At 41.1% G+C, this 19127-nt stretch overlaps 1 long non-coding RNA gene across 1 annotated transcript in view; it reads left to right on the top strand.

Moving 5' to 3' along the window:
* LOC129653262 (uncharacterized) overlaps nucleotides 1–18560 on the top strand; it is an 82045-nt gene extending 63485 nt beyond the window's left edge. Inside the window, exon 3 of the long non-coding RNA XR_008715026.1 lies at nucleotides 18429–18560. This is a non-coding gene — a long non-coding RNA (uncharacterized LOC129653262). The remainder of the gene's footprint in view (nucleotides 1–18428) is intronic.
* Nucleotides 18561–19127: the final 567 nt, after the last annotated feature.

Genomic DNA, 19127 nt, shown 5'->3' with positions numbered 1-19127 from the left:
TTATTTAATTAAACACTTATCTAGATGTTCCTATGGATGTATTTTGTAGATGTGGTTAACATCTACAATCAGTTTTAATAAAGATAATGTAGGTGGGCCTCATCTAATCAGTTAAAATCTTTAATTGCAAAATAGCCTTTTTGCAGAAGAAATTCTGCTTCAAGGCTAAAGACAAGAGACCAAAGACTTAAAGACAAAACCCTTGCTTGAGCGTCCAGTCTGCTGGTCTGCCTTACAGATTGTGGACTTGCCAGGCCTCACAACTGCATTGGCCAGTACCTTAAAATAAATCTCTCAAATATATGTCAGTTCAGTTTAGTCATTCAGTCGTGTCCGACTCTTTGCGACCCCATGAATCGCAGCACGCCAGGCCTCCCTGTCCATCACCATCTCCCTGAGTTCATGCAAACTCACGTCCATTGAGTCAGTGATGCCATCCAGCCATCTCATCCTCTGTCGTCCCCTTCTCTTCCTGCCCCCAATCCCTCCCAGCATCAGAGTCTTTTCCAATGAGTCAACTCTTCGCATGAGGTGGCCAAAGTACCGGAGTTTCAGCTTTAGCATCATTCCTTCCAAAGAACACCCAGGGCTGATCTCCTTCAGAATGGACTGGTTGGCTCTCCTTGCAGTCCAAGGGACTCTCAAGAGTCTTCTCCAACACCACAGTTCAAAAGCATCAAATATGTGTAGGGCTGGCCAAACTGTTTATTCGTTTTGTTTCATAAGATGGCTATAGTAGCGCTTAGTTGTCTTTAACTTCATTCAAAACCATTTTGTTAGACTGTATTGTGACAGCTGTCCTATCAGCTTGCATTTTAAAAACCTTATCAAAATTGGTGAAGTTTTGTGTAGCATTTTAATGAAGATGGAAGAAAAAAGTGACATTTTTAGCGTAATATGCTTTGTTACTTCAAGAAAGGTAAAATGCACTGAAATGCCAAAAAAAAAAAAAAAAGTGTAGTATATGGAGAATGTGCTGTGACTGATAGAATGTGTCAAAAAGTAGTTTGCAAAGTTTTGTGCTGGAGATTTCTTGCTGGATGTTGCTACAATGTTTGGGTAGACCAGTTGAAGTTGATAGTGATCAAATTGAGACATTAAGGGAGAATAATAAATCGTTAAACCTCTCGGGAGATAGCTGACATACTCAAAATATCCAAGTCAAGTACTGACAATCATTTGTACCAGCTGGGTTATATTCCTCACTTCATGTTTGGGTTCCACATCAGTTCAGTCGCTCAGTCGTGTCTGACTCTTTGTGACCCCATGGACTGCAGCACGCCAGGCCTCCCTGTCCATCACCAACTCCCGGGTTCCACATAAGTTAAGCTAAAAAAACCTTCTTGACCTTATTTCTACATATGATTATCTACTTAAATATAGTGAAAATGTTCCATTTAAAACAACTTAGGATGGGGAATGAAAAGCGAATACTGTACAATAATGTGGAATGGAAGAGATTGTGGGGCAAGCAACATAAAGCACCAGCAACCATGCCAAAGGCTGTTCTTCATCCAAAGAACGTGATATTGTATATATGGTGGATTGGAAGGGAGTTGTCTATTATGAGCTCCTTTTGGAAAACCAAATGATTAATTCCAACAAGTACTGCTCCCAGTTAGACCAACTAAAAGCAGCACTTGACAAACATTCGGAATTAGTCAACAGAAGATGCATAATCTTCCATCAGAATACTGCAAGACCACATTTTTCTTCCACCAGGCAAAAACTGTTACAGTTTGGAAAAAAAAAAAAAAAAACAACAACAACCAAAAAACTGTTACAACTTGACTGGAAAGTTCTGATTCATCCTATGTATTCACCAGACACTGCACCTTCAAATTTCCATTTATTTAAATATTTATAAAATTCTCTTAATGGAAAAATATTTCAGTTCCCTAGAAGACTATAAAAAGCACCGGTAAGAGACTGTAAAATGTACCTTTTGCTCAAAAAGATAAAGTTAGGGGAAGATGGAGTTATGCAGTTGCCTGAAAGATGGCAGAAGGCAGTGGAACAAAATGGTAAATATGTTGTTCAATAAAGTTCTTGGTTAAAATAAAAAATATATCTTTTAATTTTTACTTAAGAACCAAAGGAACTTTTTGGCTAACCCAAAACTTCACAATAAAAATGTATCTTCTTTCTATCTTTTTCTCTCTCTTTCTCTCTCTCTGTCTGCTTGATCCAGACATAGAGCAAAGAATGAAACAAAGTCTTTTATCTCATCAAGCTTAAATATTAGGTTCCACAGAGGACTATTATGTTTTCAGTGGTTTAAAATTTATTTAAACTTCTTTATGAATCAGGATTTATGGAGAAGGAAATGGCAACCCACTCCAGTACTCTTGCCTGGAAAATCCCATGGACAGAGGAGCCTGGTAGGCTACCATCCATGGGGTGGCGAAGAGTCAGACACGACCGAGTGACTTCACTTTCACTTTTCACTTTTATGCATTGGAGAAGGAAATGGCAATCCACTCCAGTGTTCTTGCCTGGAGAATCCCAGGGACCGGGGAGCCTGCTGGGCTGCCGTCTCTGGGGTCGCACAGAGTCGGACATGACTGAAGTGACTTAGCAGCAGCAGCAGCATGACTCAGCATATGGTCTATTTTGATAAACTTACCCCATGCTTGCAAAGACTATGTATTGTGATGTATTATACAGCTATAAGGTCAAGGAGGTTGAATGTCTGGTTTACATCATCTATGTCTCTCCTGATTTTTTGTCTAAGAGTTTTATTAATTGTTGAGAGATGTGTGTTAAAATCTCCTCTATGTAGTGGAATTGTCTATTTCTCCTTTAATTCTATACATTTTTGGGTTTTGTGTTTTGTAGCTCTGCTATTAGGCACATGCCACATTGATGATTGTGAAATCTTTTTGATGATACAAACAAATCACTCCATTTGTTATTTTGAAATGTCCTTTATCTTTAATGTTACTTTTTGTCTTGAAATCTATTTTATCACATACTAAAATAGCCACTCTGGACTTCTTTTTACTATTTGCTTGTATATTTTTTCCATCCATTTACTTTCAACCTATCTATAATATTTATTTCTGTTTCAAGTGGAGTCTCTTATAGACAGCATGTAGTTGAGTATTGACTATTTGAATTATTCTTTCAATTTCTGACTTATATTGAAAGATTTAGTCCATTAAATTTAATATAATTATTAATATTGTTTGGATTTGGGTCTGCCTTTTATTATTTGTCCTTTTCTACACTGTTTTTTGTTCCTTTGTTTTAAGTTTTAGAATTCCATATTAACTTATCTACTAAACTCCATTTTAAGAACATTTTTTGTAGTGGTTCTAGGAACTATAATGTAAATTCTTAACTTTTCACAATTAAGTAAGAATTATTATTTTACCAATTCAAGTAAAGTGTGGAAAATTTGCAACAGTCTGGGTGCATTTACCTCCCACTACCATGCCTTTATGCTATGGTTGTCGTATGTATTAAATCTATATAGACCCTAAAAGGCTGGGTTATAGTTACATAAGTCTGTGTATTGTTTTTTAATTAAAAGGAAAATAGTATTTATATATATTTATATATAAATATATATATATATATATATATTTCAGTTCAGTCACTCAGTCGTGTCAGACTCTTTGCGACCCCATGAATCGCAGCACGCCAGGCCTCCCTGTCCATCACCAACTCCCGGAGTTCACTCAAACTCATGTCCATCAAGTCGGTGATGCCATCCAGCCATCTCATCCTCTGTCGTCCCCTTCTCCTCCTGCCCTCAATCCCTCCCAGCATCAAAGTCTTTTCCAATGAGTCAACTCTTTGCATGAGGCGGCCAAAGTACTGGACTTTCAGCTTTAGCATCATTCCTTCCAAAGAAATCCCAGGGCTGGTCTCCTTCAGAATGGACTGGTTGGCTCTCCTTGCAGTCCAAGGGACTCTCAAGAGTCTTCTCCAACACCACAGTTCAAAAGCATCAATTCTTCGGCGCTCAGCTTTCTTCACAGTCCAACTCTCACATCCATACATGACCACTGGAAAAACCATAGGCTTGACTAGATGGACCTTTGTTGGCAAAGTAATGTCTCTGCTTTTGAATATGCTCTCTAGGTTGGTCATAACTTTTCTTCCAAGGAGTAAGCGGCTTTTAATTTCATGGCTGCAGTCACCATCTGCAGTGATTTTGAAGCCCAGAAAAATTAAGTCTGACACTGTTTCCACTGTTTCCCCATCTATTTCCCATGAAGTGATGGGACCAGATGCCATGATCTTCGTTTTCTGAATGTTGAGGTTTAAGCCAACTTTTTCACTCTCCACTTTCACTTTCATCAAGAGGCTTTTTAGTTCCTCTTCACTTTCTGCAGTAAGGGTGGTGTCATCTGCATATCTGAGGTTATTGATATTTCTCCTGGCAATCTATATATATATATTTGCTATTTCCAGTGTTGTTTATTCCCTCCTAAGGATCTATCTGTTATTACTTTAGACCAAAGAGTCTCCTTTACAATGTGTTATAGTGTAAATTTGCTGGTGATGAGTCCTCATTAAAAAATAAAATCAGAAAATGCCTTAATTTTGCCTCATTCTTGAAGTATAATTTGGCTCACCATGGAAGTCTAGGTTAACAGGCTTTCTTTTGGCACTTTAAAAATATTGTTTCATTATCTTTTGACTTTAAAGTTTTCAATAGGAAGGCTATGTAATTCTTATTTTTTGGTCTTTATGTAATATATTGTTTCTCTGTCTGCTTGCAAGGTTTTGCATCGGTTTTTACTATGTGATTTTGATATACATAGACATGGTTTTCTTTATAATTATTTTACTTAGGGTCTTGAGATTCTTAAATCTGTTTGTCATCAAATCTGGGGAAAATTTGGTCAGTATTTCTTCAAACATCATCTTTTGCCACATTATCTTACCCTTCTTACTCTGGCAATCCAATTATGTCCAATTATACATTAGATGTTCTGATGTTTTCCTCAGCTCTAATTTTTTATTGTTTCCCCCATACTCTTCAGATTAGATAATTTCTATTGCTCTATCTTCATGTTTCCTTTCCTCTGTAATCTCATCCTACTGTTAAACCCGTTCTGTGAATTTTTAGATTTGAGAATCTGTTTTTTACCTGGTCCAAAATTTAAAAAAAAAAATTCCTCTGCTGAGATTTCCCTTCTCTTGTTCTTTGTGAGCATATTTTACTTTATAGCATTGAACATAGTTATAAAGCTCCTTAAAAATCCTTCTCTGAAATGGAATCCTTCTATTCTGTTGATGGTAATGTGAATTGGTGCAGCCACTATGGAAAACAGTATGGACTTTCATTAAAAAAACTAAAAGTAGGATTACTGTATGATCCAGTAATCCCATTCCTGGACATATATATATGGAAAAGATGAAAATTCTAATTTGAAGATACAGGTACCCCAATGTTCATAGCAGCACTATTTCTAATAACCAAGGCATAGAAGTAACCTAAATGTCCACTGAAGATGAATGGATAAAGAAGATGTGCTATCAGGGTATGTGTGTGTGTGTGTGGGTGTGTGTATGTGTGTGTATACGCATGATGAACTATTACTCAGCCATAAACAAGAGTGAAATAATGCCACTGCAGCAACATAGATGAACCTAGAGATGATCATATTAAGTGAACTAATCAAAGAAAATATATACTATACTATATGTGGAATCTAAAAAAATGATACAAATGAATTCATTTACAAAAAAGAAACAGACTCACAAACTTAGAAAATGAATTTATGGTTACCAAAGGGGAAAGGGGGTGAGGAAGGATAAATTAGGAGTTTGGGATTAGCAGATACAAACTACTGTTAGAAAATGAACAAACAAGAAGGACCTATTGTTTGAAATGGAAAATAATCCAAAAAAGAATATATATATATATATATATATATATTTGAATATGAAAAAGAATTCATGATACACACACACACATGTATCTGAGTCACTTTGCTGTACACTAGAAACTAACACATTGTAAATAAAATGTACGTCAACAAAAATAAATAAAATCCTTCTCTGCCAATGCCGACATCTGTGCCCACGTGTTAATCTGTGATAACTTCTTTTCTTGCTTTTCAAATTTTCATGGTCCCTAGAACATCAAATAATTTTTATTTTACCCTCAACATTGTGGCTTTTTTGTTGTGGACACTCCAGATTCAGTTATATACCTCTCAAGAATGTTAACTTTTTGTTTTGCCATGCAATTAATTTGGATGGATTTAAACTGAAAATTCTGTCTGTTGGCCAATCGTCAAGTCCAGTTTTTAACCTTAGCCGAACTGCTTTTGAGTCTGTCTGGTACTGCATAATTCTTTGGTAAGCCAGAGGTTTTGGTAAGGTAGAGTTTCTGTATAAGATTTGGCACTCCGTCTTTCTGGCCATTTTCTTTCTGAGATTCCCTCTTTCCAGTGGCTTTAGTTGCACCAAACTCTGTCTGCTGAGTCTTCAGGCCAGAAACATTGTATTTATGTTTTGATTGGTTTAAACTACCTTATATAATTCTGGCTTTTTTTTTTCTTTATTATTGGAGTATAGTTGATTTGCAGTGTTGTGTTAGTTTCAGTAATATAGCATGGTGATTTGGTTTTATATCAGTTAAGTTCAGTCGCTCAGTCGTGTCCAACCCTTTGCAACCCCATGAATCGCAGCACGCCAGGCCTCCCTGTCCATCACCAACTCCCGGAGTTCACTCAGACTCACGTCCATTGAGTCAGTGATGCCATCCAGTCATCTCATCCTCTGTCGTCCCCTTCTCCTCCTGCCCCCAATCCCTCCCAGCATCAGAGTCTCTTCCAATGAGTCAACTCTTTGCATGAGGTGGCCAAAGTATTGGAGTTTCAGCTTTAGCATCATTCCTTCCAAAGAAATCCCAGGGCTGATCTCCTTCACAATGGACTGGTTGGATCTCCTTGCAGTCCAAGGGACTCTCAAGAGTCTTCTCCAACACCACAGTTCAAAAGCATCAATTCTTCGGTGCTCAGCCTTCTTCACAATCCAACTCTCACATCCATACATGACCACAGGAAAAACCATAGCCTTGACTAGACAGACCTTTGTTGGCAAAGTAATCACTCTGCTTTTTAATATGTTATCTAGGTTGGTCATAACTTTCCTTCCAAGGAGTAAGTGTCTTTTAATTTCATGGCTGCAGTCACCATCTGTAGTCATTTTGGAGCCCAGAAAAATAAAGTCTGACACTGTTTCCACTGTTTCTCCATCTATTTCCCATGAAGTGATGGGACCAGATGCCATGATCTTCATTTTCTGAATGTTGAGGTTTAAGCCAACTTTTTCACTCTCCACTTTCACTTTCATCAAGAGGCTTTTGAGTTCCTCTTCACTTTCTGCCATAAGGGTGGTGCCATCTGCATATCTGAGGTTATTGATATCTCTCCCAGCAATCTTGATTCCCGCTTGTGCTTCTTCCAGCCCAGCGTTTCTCATGATGTACTTTTCATAGAAGTTAAATAAGCAGGGTGACAATATACAGCCTTGACATACTCCTTTTCCTATTTGGAACCAGTCTGTTGTTCCATGTCCAGTTCTAACTGTTGCTTCCTGACCTGCATACAGATTTCTCAAGAGGCAGATCAGGTGGTCTGGTATTCCCATCTCTTCAGAATTTTCCACAGTTTATTGTGATCCACACAGTCAAAGGCTTTGGCATAGTCAATAAAGCAGAAATAGATGTTTTTCTGGAACTCTCTTGCTTTTTCCATGATCCAGCAGATGTTGGCAATTTGATCTCTGGTTCCTCTGCCTCTTCTAAATCCAGCTTGAACATCAGGAAATTTAAGGTTCACGTATTGCTGAAGCCTGGCTTGGAGAATTTTGAGCATTACTTTACTAGCGTGTGAGATGAGTGCAATTGTGCGGTAGTTTGAGCATTCTTTGGCATTGCCTTTCTTTGGGATTGGAATGAAAACTGACTTTTTCCAGTCCTGTGTCCACTGCTGAGTTTTCCAAATTTGCTGGCATATTGAGTGCAGCACTTTCACAGCATCATCTTTCAGGATTTGAAATAGCTCAACTGGAATTCCATCACCTCCACTAACTTTGTTTATATATTTGGTTATATATATATATATATTTGGTTATATAAATACATTTGGTTATATATATATATGCATGTGTGTGTGTGTATAGAAACACCCATATACATATATATTCTTTTTCAGATTCTTTTCCTTTATAGTTTATTACAAGATATTAAGTATTATTCCCTGTGCTATACAGTAGGCCCTTGTTGGTTATCTGGTTTATAATAGTAGTGTGTATATGTTAATCCCAAACTCCTAATTTATCCCTCCCTCTGCCCTTTTTCCTTTGGTAACCATAAGTTTGTTTTCTATGTCTGTGGGTCTATTTTTGTTTCATAAATAAGTCATTTGTATAATTTTGCTTAGATTCCACATATAAATAATATCATATGTTGCCTTTGTAGGGTTTACTTCAATTAGTATGATAATCTCTAGGTTCATCATGTTGCTGCAAATATTTCACTCTTTTTCATGTCTGAGTAATATTCCATTATATGTATGTACCACATCTTCTTTATCCATTCATCTGTTGATGGACATTTAAATTGCTTCCATGTTGTGACTATTGTAAATATGTGCTGTAATGAATACTGGGATGCAAGTATTTTTCTGGATTATATTTTCTCTGGCTATATCTAGTTCATTTTTAAAGTTGTAAAATAGGGAAACTCACTTCATGTAACTTCCTTCTTCAAAGTCTTATTGTCCCTCTGGATCTGACTAGTCTAGTCTTCACTATCTAGTCTTCAGGTTATTTTTTTTTTCTTTTTGGATTTTATCCAGAGTTTATAGTTGTTATCTGAGGGAAACTTGGTATGATTGGCGCATAGTGTTACCTGGCTATAGTGGAAGTAACACTGAAAATTACCTTGACTTTTGGACAGACATATCTTCATGCCCTTGTGAAGTGTGTGCCTCTTAGAACAGATGGAAACAAAGAATGGAGCCAAAGTTATGGTGGGTCCATCTCAGAGGAACATCTCGGAGGCATTGTCTAGTAACATGTTGCTGACCTTGGTGTCAGATATTTAATATAAATTAATGAAGAGGGAAGCAACTCTGCCATCTCTGTGTGGTAGTAGTTGAGGTTAGAAGAAAGAAAATGCTTGGGCTTGGTAGACAGAGTGACAAGGATCAACTCTACATACAACTCACATGGTCTGTGACAGTGGGTACAAGTTACCTAAAATTCCTAATTGGAAAAATAGATGTAATGATTCCTATCCTGCCCAGTTGGTTGTGTAGGTTCAACAGGATAAAGTGCTTAGGGGCCCACTCACAAGGTCCTCAAACCGTTTCCTCCTCTTTGAACTTTGGGAAATGGCCTGCCTTTGCCTTGAAGTACACGTCTCCTCATGTGATCTTGGGGAGAATTGAAGTTAGGTCTGCCTCCCAGGTATATATATACAAGGGATAGCAGGATTTCACTGGGTTCTAGAGTGAATTTTTATTAAAATTGTGCTCCGCTGTGTCTGACTGTTTGCGACCCCATGGACTATAGCCCACCAGGCTCCCTTGTTGGGGTTTTGCAGGTAAGAATACTAGAATGGTTGCCATTTCCTCCTCCAGGGGATCTTTTTGATCCAGAGATAGAACCCATACCTCCCAGATCTCCTGCACTGGCAGGCGGATTCTTTACTACATTACAGAGAACCATACAGAAGATGAGCATTGTCTTGGAAGTCAGCAATCTGGTTTGAATCCCAGCTTTGTCAATTCCACACAATGTAATTTGGGCCAATTGATCTCTCTGAGCCTCAGTTGTTTAAAAAATTCTTCATAGAGTTTTATGAAGGTTGTATGAGACCACATGCATAAGGCTCCTATATCATCCAACAGGGCCTTGTGCAGAGGAAGTATTCAGTAGATGTTAGTTATTGTCGTTATCACTGTGGTTTGTTTTCTAAAAATGGGGGCCAATGTAAAACCATTAGCTTATTTATTTATCTTTGGCTGCACTGGGTCTTCATTGCTGTGTGTGGGTTTCTCTGGCTTTGGTGAGTAGAGGCTACTCTCAAGTTGTGGTGTGTAGAATTCTCATTGCAGTAGATTTTCTTGTTGCAGATCTTGGGCTCTAGAGAGTGCAGGCTTCCATAGTTGTGCCACATGGGCTCAGTAGTTGAAACTCCTGGGCCCTAGAGCACAGGCTCAATAGTTGTGGCTCATGGGCTTAGTTGCTCTGCAGCATGTGGAATCTTCCTGGATTAGGGATTGAACTCTTGTCTCCTGCACTGGCAGGTGGATTCTTAACCACTGGAACACCAGGGAAGTCCAATCACTGGTTTTTAAAACTGGGAAAGAGTCACTGGGAAGAAAGAGGAGCCAAAGAGGGTAGTGGGTAAGTGCTGGAGCAAGTCTATTAAATATTTTTTATAAGCGGGGAGTGTGTTTTTACAGTTGGAGAAGGAAATGGCAACCCACTCCAGTATTCATGCCTGGAAAATCCCATGGACCGAGGAGCCTGGTGGGCTACAATCCATGGGGTCGCAAAGAGTCAGACATGACTGAGCGACTTCTGTGTGTGTGTGTGTGTGTGTGTGTGTGTGTGTGTGTGTGTGTGTGTGTTGACAGTAAGGCTAAACTTCCCATGGGGAAAAATTAACATGGGAAAACTGTGGAGTTTTGCCCTTGGAACAAGTCAGGCCCACTGTGGGCCTCTGCCTCGAGGACTAAAGATGAGATTAAATATTTAATGTTCATTTGTAATTAGGTCCTTAGGGGTCCTATGGAGCGTTTCACTGACACAGACATTTTTATCTATTTACATTTCCAGTTGTATGGGTAAAAGCATTGATCTTACAGCCCAATGTACCTGTGTGGAATGATAGTTTATGAGCAAAATCATAGCTCAGTTATCCAGCATTTGCAGATTTAAGGGGTGGAGGTTGGCCATAGAGTCCTAGAGGATCGGATTGTAGCCCTCAGCTAGGACTGGGGTTGAAGGACACAGAGCATATTTTCAGGTTGTTGAGGAAGTGGATAGCACGTGGAAGCAGAAATCATCCACCTTATCTTAAACTCTATAAAACTCTCATTTGGATGAGCATCCCTCTAACTGCTTAATTACTATTTGCCATAGATCTCCTGTTTGCCTTCCAATACTGCAACTTCACATCATTCTCCACAATGTTCCTTAGATCTGCACCTAAATGCATATTCAGATTTACTGTTTCCTGAATTGTTTTGGTAAGAGAAACAGAAGAGGGGTCAGAAGAGTAAGATCACATCTAGAGGAGGAACCAACCCTGAGAGCTGGAGGAGACATTCAGAGGGCCAGGAGGGCTCTGCATCCTCAGCAGGAGGAGCAAGGGTCAGAGGCAGTGGCAGGTGATCCCAGTGCAGCCTCCAGGGCCTGTGAGTGGGAGGGACCAGCCTTCAGCTGCCCCATCTTTCTAAGCAAGGGGAGTTACTGGCAAATATCAAGCCTGAAGGTAACGAGCTGGACTCAGTAGCCTCAGTCCATCCGCATGATTTACTGATTTATTTGACTTATTTAAAATATGTCTCCAGCTCTAGGGCCTCGGATCTACTCCAAACCACTACCTGACATTTAATAGAAATCAGAGATTCTCTTTTCAAGGATACCAGGTCAGAAGGTTGGTCCTTAGGGGTCAAAGGGAGGAGAGGTCCTATGGTCCTTCAGATTGGAAACTGGGGATCAAACCATGAACTTACTGTGAGTCCTTGGGGGAAAATTCCCTTTTCATGTCATGCCTCAGCTTTTCCGTTTTGTAATATTCTTCTTTGAACCCACCTGCTTGCAGATGAGGATGGGTGCAGGGTTTCTGGAAGATACCTGACCTCCCTACCTCCCTCCCTTTCCCCAGGTAACCAAGTTGGTAATAGAAAAATTTGGTCCCCACTCTGGGCTTTTGTCCCCTCTTATGTTTCCTGTCTTATCAAAGTGCCTCACCATTCCCTTAGTGAAAGCATCTTCTGAGGTCCCATCTCTCCCTTCTGAACCTCTGTCCTCAGTCACTCATTTACTCTTGTCAAGTCTACCTCATGTACATTTCTAAAATATATCTACTTCTCCAAAACTCTACAGCCACTCACTTGGTTCATACTAGAGTCATTTCTTGCTTCGGTGACAATAATCTTAATTATTTCCCTTATTTCCAACCTTGCTCCCTGTACCCCTTACTCTCTCAACCCGAATGATCTTCTGAAATGTGAACTGCATCCTGTTGGTTCCTGCTTAAAACCTTTGAGTGGTACCCTGCTGTTGCCAGGTTAAGATCCCAACACTTTGGATTTTTAAAAAATTTTATCTTACATTGGAGAACACATGCTTTATTGTGTTGGTTTCTTTCATACATCAGCATGAATTGCCCATAGGTATACATGTGTCCCTTCCCTCTTGAACCTCTTTCCTACTTCCTACCCCAACCCACCCCTCTAGGTTGTCACCGAGCACCAGGTTGAGCTCCTTGTGTTATACGCCAACTTTCCTCTAGCTATTTTACATATCCATAGCTGGGTATTGTTTTTGCTTTGGCTCCATCCCTTCATTCTTTCTGGAGTTATTTCTACACTGATCTCCAGTAGCATATTGGGCTCCTACTGACCTGGGGAGTTCCTCTTTCAGTATCCTATCATTTTGCCTTTTCATACTGTTCATGGGGTTCTCAAGACAAGAATATTGGTTTGCCATTCCCTTCTCCAGTGGACCACATTCTGTCAGATCTCTCCACCATGACCCCCCCATCATGGGTTGTCCCACGGGCATGGCTTAGTTTCATTGAGTTAGACAAAGCTGTGGTCCTAGTGTGATTAGATTGACTAGTTTTCTGTGAGTATGGTTTCAGTGTGTCTGCCCTCTGATGCCCTCTTGCAACACCTACCGTCTTACTTGGGTTTCTCTTACCTTGGGCGTGGGGTACCTCTTCACGGCTGCTCCAGCAAAGCGCAGCTGCTGCTCCTTACCTTGGATGAGGGGTATCTCCTCACCGCCGCCCTTCCTGATCTTCAACGTGTGATAGCTCCTCTAGGCCCTCCTGCGCCCGCGCAGCCACGGCTCCTTGGACGTGGGGTTGGTCCTCCCGGTCGCAGCCCCTGGCCTCGGACGCTGGGTATCTCCTCTCGGCCGTCCCCCCCGCCCGACCTCGGACGCGCGGTAGCTCCTCTTGGCCGCCGCCCTTCGGGCATGGGGTCCTCCTGGCTTCTGCCCCTGACCTCGGACGTTGGGTAGCTCCTCTCGGCCGTGCTTAGAGCGCCAGTCGCAGCATCCTGGAATGTGAAGTCAAGTGGGCCTTAGAAAGCATCACTATGAACAAAGCTAGTGGAGGTGATAGAATCCAGTTGAGCTATTCCAAATCCTGAAGGATGATGCTGTGAAAGTGCTGCACTCAATATGCCAGCAAATTTGGAAAACTCAGCAGTGGACACAGGACTGGAAAAAGTTAGTTTTCATTCCAATCCCAAAGAAAGGCAATGCCAAAGAATGCTCAAACTACCACACAATTGCACTCATCTCACATGCTAGTAAAGTAATGCTCAAAATTCTCCAAGCCAGGCTTCAGCAATATGTGAACCGTGAACTTCCTGATGTTCAAGCTGGTTTTAGAAAAGGCAGAGGAACCAGAGATCAAATTGCCAACATCCGCTGGATCATGGAAAAAGCAAGAGAGTTCCAGAAAAACATCTGTTTCTGCTTTATTGACTATGCCAAAGCCTTTGACTGTGTGGATCACAATAAACTGTGGAAAATTCTGAAAGAGATGGGAATACCAGACCTGCCTCTGATCTGCCTCTTGAGAAATTTGTATGGAGTTTAGGAAGCAACAGTTAGAACTGGACACGGAACAACAGACTGGTTCCAAATAGGAAAAAGAGTACGTCAAGGCTGTATATTGTCACCCTGCTTATTTAACTTATATGCAGAGTACATCATGAGAAACGCTGGACTGGACAAAACACAAGCTGGAATCAAGATTGCTGGGAGAAATATCAATAACCTCAGATATGCAGATGACACCACCCTTATGGCAGAAAGTGAAGAGGAACTCAAAAGCCTCTTGATGAAAGTGAAAGTGGAGAGTGAAGAAGTTGGCTTAAAGCTCAACATTCAGAAAATGAAGATCATGGCATCTGGTCCCATCACTTCATGGGAAAGAGATGGGGAAACAGTGGAAACAGTGTCAGACTTTATTTTTTTGGGCTCCCAAATCGCTGCAGATGGTGACTACAGCCATGAAATTAAAAGCCGCTTACTCCTTGGAAGAAAAGTTATGTCCAACCTAGATAGTATATTCAAAAGCAGAGACATTACTTTGCCAACAAAGGTCCATCTAGTCAAGGCTATGGTTTATCTTGTGGTCATGTATGGATGTGAGAGTTGGACTGTGAAGAAGGCTGAGCGTTGAAGAATTGATGCTTTTGAACTGTGGTGTTGGAGAAGACTCTTGAGAGTGCCTTGGACTGCAAGAAGATCCAACCAGTCCATTGTGAAGGAGATCAGCCCTGGGATTTCTTTGGAAGGAATGATGCTAAAGCTGAAACTCCAGTACTTTGGCCACCTCATGGGAAGAGTTGACTCATTGGAAAAGACTCTGATGCTGGGAGGGATTGGGGGCAAGAGGAGAAGGGGACGACAGAGGATGAGATGGCTGGATGGCATCACTGACTCAATGGACGTGAATCTGAGTGAACTCCGGGAGTTGGTGATGGACAGTGAGGCCTGGCGTGCTGCAGTTCATGGGGTTGCAAAGAGTTGGACACGACTGAGCGACTGATCTGATCCGATCTGATCTGATTTTAGATATGGCAAGGCACATGTTTCCTGCTGTTCTCTCAATTTGTCCCACTCTCTCCTGTCTCATTGCAAACACTTTGGATTTTAAAATCCTGAAGCCTTGGACCAGTCTCTGTTGACGCCCTTTCTTGTTTCTTGATGTTCCCTCTGCCTCTGGGCACTCGTCTCCTCTGTCTCTCCCACTCCATTTTCCTTGCTCTGCAGTTTCCCTTATCTTACTAGTTTTACTTTTGATATGACCTCCTCAGGGATGTCTTCCTTGAACTTTCAAAGCCTGGATACAGTGCCCCTCTCATGTGTGTTTATATCCTATGCTCCTCCTCTCATACAGCCCTTCATCATTACAGCAAGTGCTTTTGACTCATCTGAATTCTTCAACAAACTATGAGCCCTGTGAAGGCTGGGCTACACCAGCCTGGATTCACCTGCATATGTCCACCTCCTAACACCTGCCTGCCTCAGAACATATTTGTTAAATGAATAAATAGAGTTACTCAAATGTAAGTTCTGTTTTTTTGAGTGGAGGAAATTTGTTATTCATTTAAAGAAGAACCATGTAAGGACATTTTTATTCCAAAAGGTCACTGACCTTTCTCCAACACCTTGTGTACTTTTACAGGGATAGGAAGGAGATGAGATTGGTCATTTACCCCTGCAAATGTTGTCTGGAAGGTCTTCCTTGTAAGATTGGCTGCTAATTTGTGGGGGTCCAACCTTGCAGGCAGAAAATGGCTTTCAAGAAAATTCAAAGTCTTACAACTCCTCACTTACTTATCTGGTAGGCCCAAGAGGAGAAAGTGTAGAAGAAATGGGCCTTCAGTGGGCAAGGTGACCTTTTAATGTCTCTGGGCCACTGAGTTCAGAAAGAGTCTGGCTGATCCTGCTTGCCCTGACAATAATGCACAGGGAGTGACTGTTGAGTCTCAGAAGAAGCCAGCAGTTTGGTTCCCTCTGTTTCTGGATGATGAGGCTGGGCCCTCAGGCTCCTGACAGGCTGCCAGCATGGGTCTCATCCACAGTGTTTGATTGCTGCCCTGCTGCTGGGAGAACAGAAAACAGTGGCATGTCAGCATGGAGGAGAGGCCCACTGGGAAGACAGGATTGGAACAGAAAACTTTTTATTCTGTCACCTGATTTAAAATCAAGTGGACATGGTGAGATCACAGGAACTAGACTAAACGAAATATCTCTGCCTCTGTTGTGTACTAGAGAGCTGGTATAACTGTGGCAGCAATATTTTGGGGTTTTAATAGATCTTTCTTCTCTAGGGTGTGGGGTGCTTTATTGTCTATCAACAGACTTTGAGTTGAATGGGTTCTCCTAGGACCTCAATTCTGATAACTGTAGCACTCATTTTTTAAGAATTATTACTATGGTGCCTGAAATATGAGTTGGGAAGTCATCTGTATTGATATGAATAGAGGGCTAGATAGGGGTGTGTGTGTGTGTGTGTATTTTAAATTACACCATTAAATATTAGATGAAATAGGAGGGTGTGCAATGAATAGATGGGAGCTAAAGAAGAAACAATTTTGCACAAATCATTACAATTCAGTTGTGGCATTGCTTGCAAATCAAGGCCAGATCAGGCTTCGAAAAAAGGGAATAATTAGGAGAGGAAGTTTCTCTCTTATGCACAAAGACACATTTCTTTTCAGAAGAGAATCTTCCCTTGTTCTTGAAAGCCATCACCAATCAGTAAATATTAAACAGGTAAAATAGTTTTATATGAGGCCATCAAAATGGCTGAACCTTTGTTTCTGGGTTCTTGGCACTGACGAAATTGTCTCTACTTTGCTGTTGTTCAGTTGCTAAGTCACATCTGACTGTTTGCAACTCCACAAACTGCAGCACAACAGGCTTCCCTGTCCTTCGCTATCTTCCAGAGTTTGCTCAAACTCATGTCCATTGAGTCCGTGTTGTTATCCAACCATCTCATCCTCTGTTGTCCCCTTCTTCTCCTTCCCTCAATCTTTCTCAGCATCAGGGTCTTTACCAATGGGTCTGTATCCCCATCAGGTGACCAAAGTATTGGAGCTTCAGCATCAGTTCTTCCAATGAACATTCAGGATTGATTTCCTTTAGGATTGACTGGTTGTTCTTCTTGCAGTCCAAGGGACTCGAGAGTCTTCTTCAGCACCACGGTTAGAAAACATTAGTTTTTGGCACTCAGCCTTCTTTATGGTCCAACTCTCATACCCATACATGCCTGCTCAAAAAACCATAGCTTTGACTATGTGGACCTTTGTCAGCAAGGTGAGGTCTCTGCTTTTTAATACACTGTCTAGGTTTGTCATAGCTTTCCTTCCAAGGAGCAAATGTCTTTTAATTTCATGGCTACAGTCACTGACTGCAGTGATTTTGGAGCCCAAGAAAAATTCTATCACTGTTTCCACTTTTTCCCCATCTATTTGCCATGAAGTGATGGGACCAGATGCCATGATCTTTGTTTTTTGAATGCTGAGTTTTAAGCCAGCTTTTTCACACTCCTCTTTCACCCTCATCAAGAGGCTCTTTAGTTCCTCTTTGCTTTCTGCCATAAGGGTGGTGTTATCAGCATTCTGAGGCTGTCCATATCTCTCCTGGGAATCTTGATTCTGGCTTGTGATTCACCCAGCCTGGCATTTAATTTGATATATTCTGCATGTAAGTTAAATAAGCAGGGTGACAATATACAGCCTTGACATATTGCTTTCCCAATTTTGAACCAGTCTGTTGTTCCATGTCTGGTTCTATTTATTGCCTCTTGACCTGCATACAGGTTTCTCAGGAGACAGGTAAGGTGGTCTGGCATTCCCATATCTTTAAGAATTTTCCACAGTTTGTTGCTATCCACAGCAACAAAGGTCCGTCTAGTCAAGGCTATGATTTTTTCAGTGGTCATGAATGGATTTGAGAGTTGGACTATAAAGAAAGCTGAGTGCAGAAGAATTGATGCTTTTGAACTGTGGTGTTGGAGAAGACTCTTGAGAGTCCCTTTGGACTGCAAGGAGATCCAATCAGTCCATTCTGAAGGAGATCAGTCCTGGGTGTTCATTGGAGGGACTGATGTTGAAGCTTAAACTCCAATACTTTGGCCACCTGATGTGGAGAGCTGACTCATTTGAAAAGACCCTGATGGTGGGAAAGATTGGGGGCAGGAGGAGAAGGGGACGACAGAGGATGAGATGGTTGGATGGCATCAACAACACAATAGACATGGGTTTGGGTGGGCTCCGGGATTTGGTGAGGGACAGGAAGGCATGGCATACTGCGGTTCATGCAGTTGCAAAGAGTCGGACATAACTGAGCGACCGAACTGAACAGTCAAAGGTTTTTGCATATTCAGTGAAGGAGAAGTAAACATTTTTCTGGAATTCTCTTGCTTTTCCTATGATTCAACGGATGTTGGCAATTTGATCTCTGATCCCTCTGCCTTTTCTAAATCCAGCCTGTACATCTTAAAATTCTCAGTTCTCATACTGTTGAAGCCTAGCATGAAGGATTTTGAGCATTACCTTGCTAGCATATGAAATGAACACAACTGTAGAGCAGTTTGAATATTGTTTGGCATTGTCCTTGTTTGGGCTTAGAATGAAAACTGATCTTTTGATTTTTTTTTTTTTAATTTTAATAACTGACATGTTCAGTGCAGCATTTTAACAGCATCATCTTTTAGGATTTGAAATAGCTCAACTGGAATTCCATCACCTCCACTAGCTTTATTCATATAAATGCTTCCTAAGGCCCACTTGACTTCACACTCCAGGATGTCTGGCTCTAGGTGAGTGACAACACCATCATGGTTATCCGGGTCGTTAGGACCTTTTTTGTACAGCTCTTTTGTGTATTCTTGCCACTGCTGCTTAATCTCTTATGTGCCGGGAGCCGGCATATTGCATATTGAGTGCATATTGCATATTGAGTGCATATTGCATATTGAGTGCAGCACTTTCCACAGCATCATCTTTCAGGATCTGGAATAGCTCAACTGGAATTCTATCACTGCCGGGAACCAGCATGAGGAACTCCGCCCATGACAAAGGTCATGAGGAAGGAGGCTCAGCATACGCAAAGGCGCGATCGAGCCTCAGAAGTCCCCCTGGAAATTCTTGAGCATCTACCCCCCAAGCCAGAGTCTGCCTACTTTCTGCCTTGTGCTTTCACCTACACCTCTGACTTTACAGGGGGCTGTCCCCCACTACCTCTCTCTGAAAAAAGAGTTAGCTTACAGCTCCAGTTAATAATTCCTGGGTGTGACAGTGTTTCAACCTAAAAACTCCTTTGGAAATCCTCTAGCCTGCCTGAATAGGTTTTTCCGGCCACATGTGATTGCTCAGAGCCTCCCA

This window comes from Bubalus kerabau, chromosome 5 (assembly GCF_029407905.1).
Source record: "Bubalus kerabau isolate K-KA32 ecotype Philippines breed swamp buffalo chromosome 5, PCC_UOA_SB_1v2, whole genome shotgun sequence".
NCBI classification, from domain to species: Eukaryota; Metazoa; Chordata; class Mammalia; order Artiodactyla; family Bovidae; genus Bubalus; species Bubalus kerabau.
The sequence above is the reverse complement of the archived record's forward strand: the minus strand, read 5'-3'. Positions and strand labels throughout refer to the sequence as shown.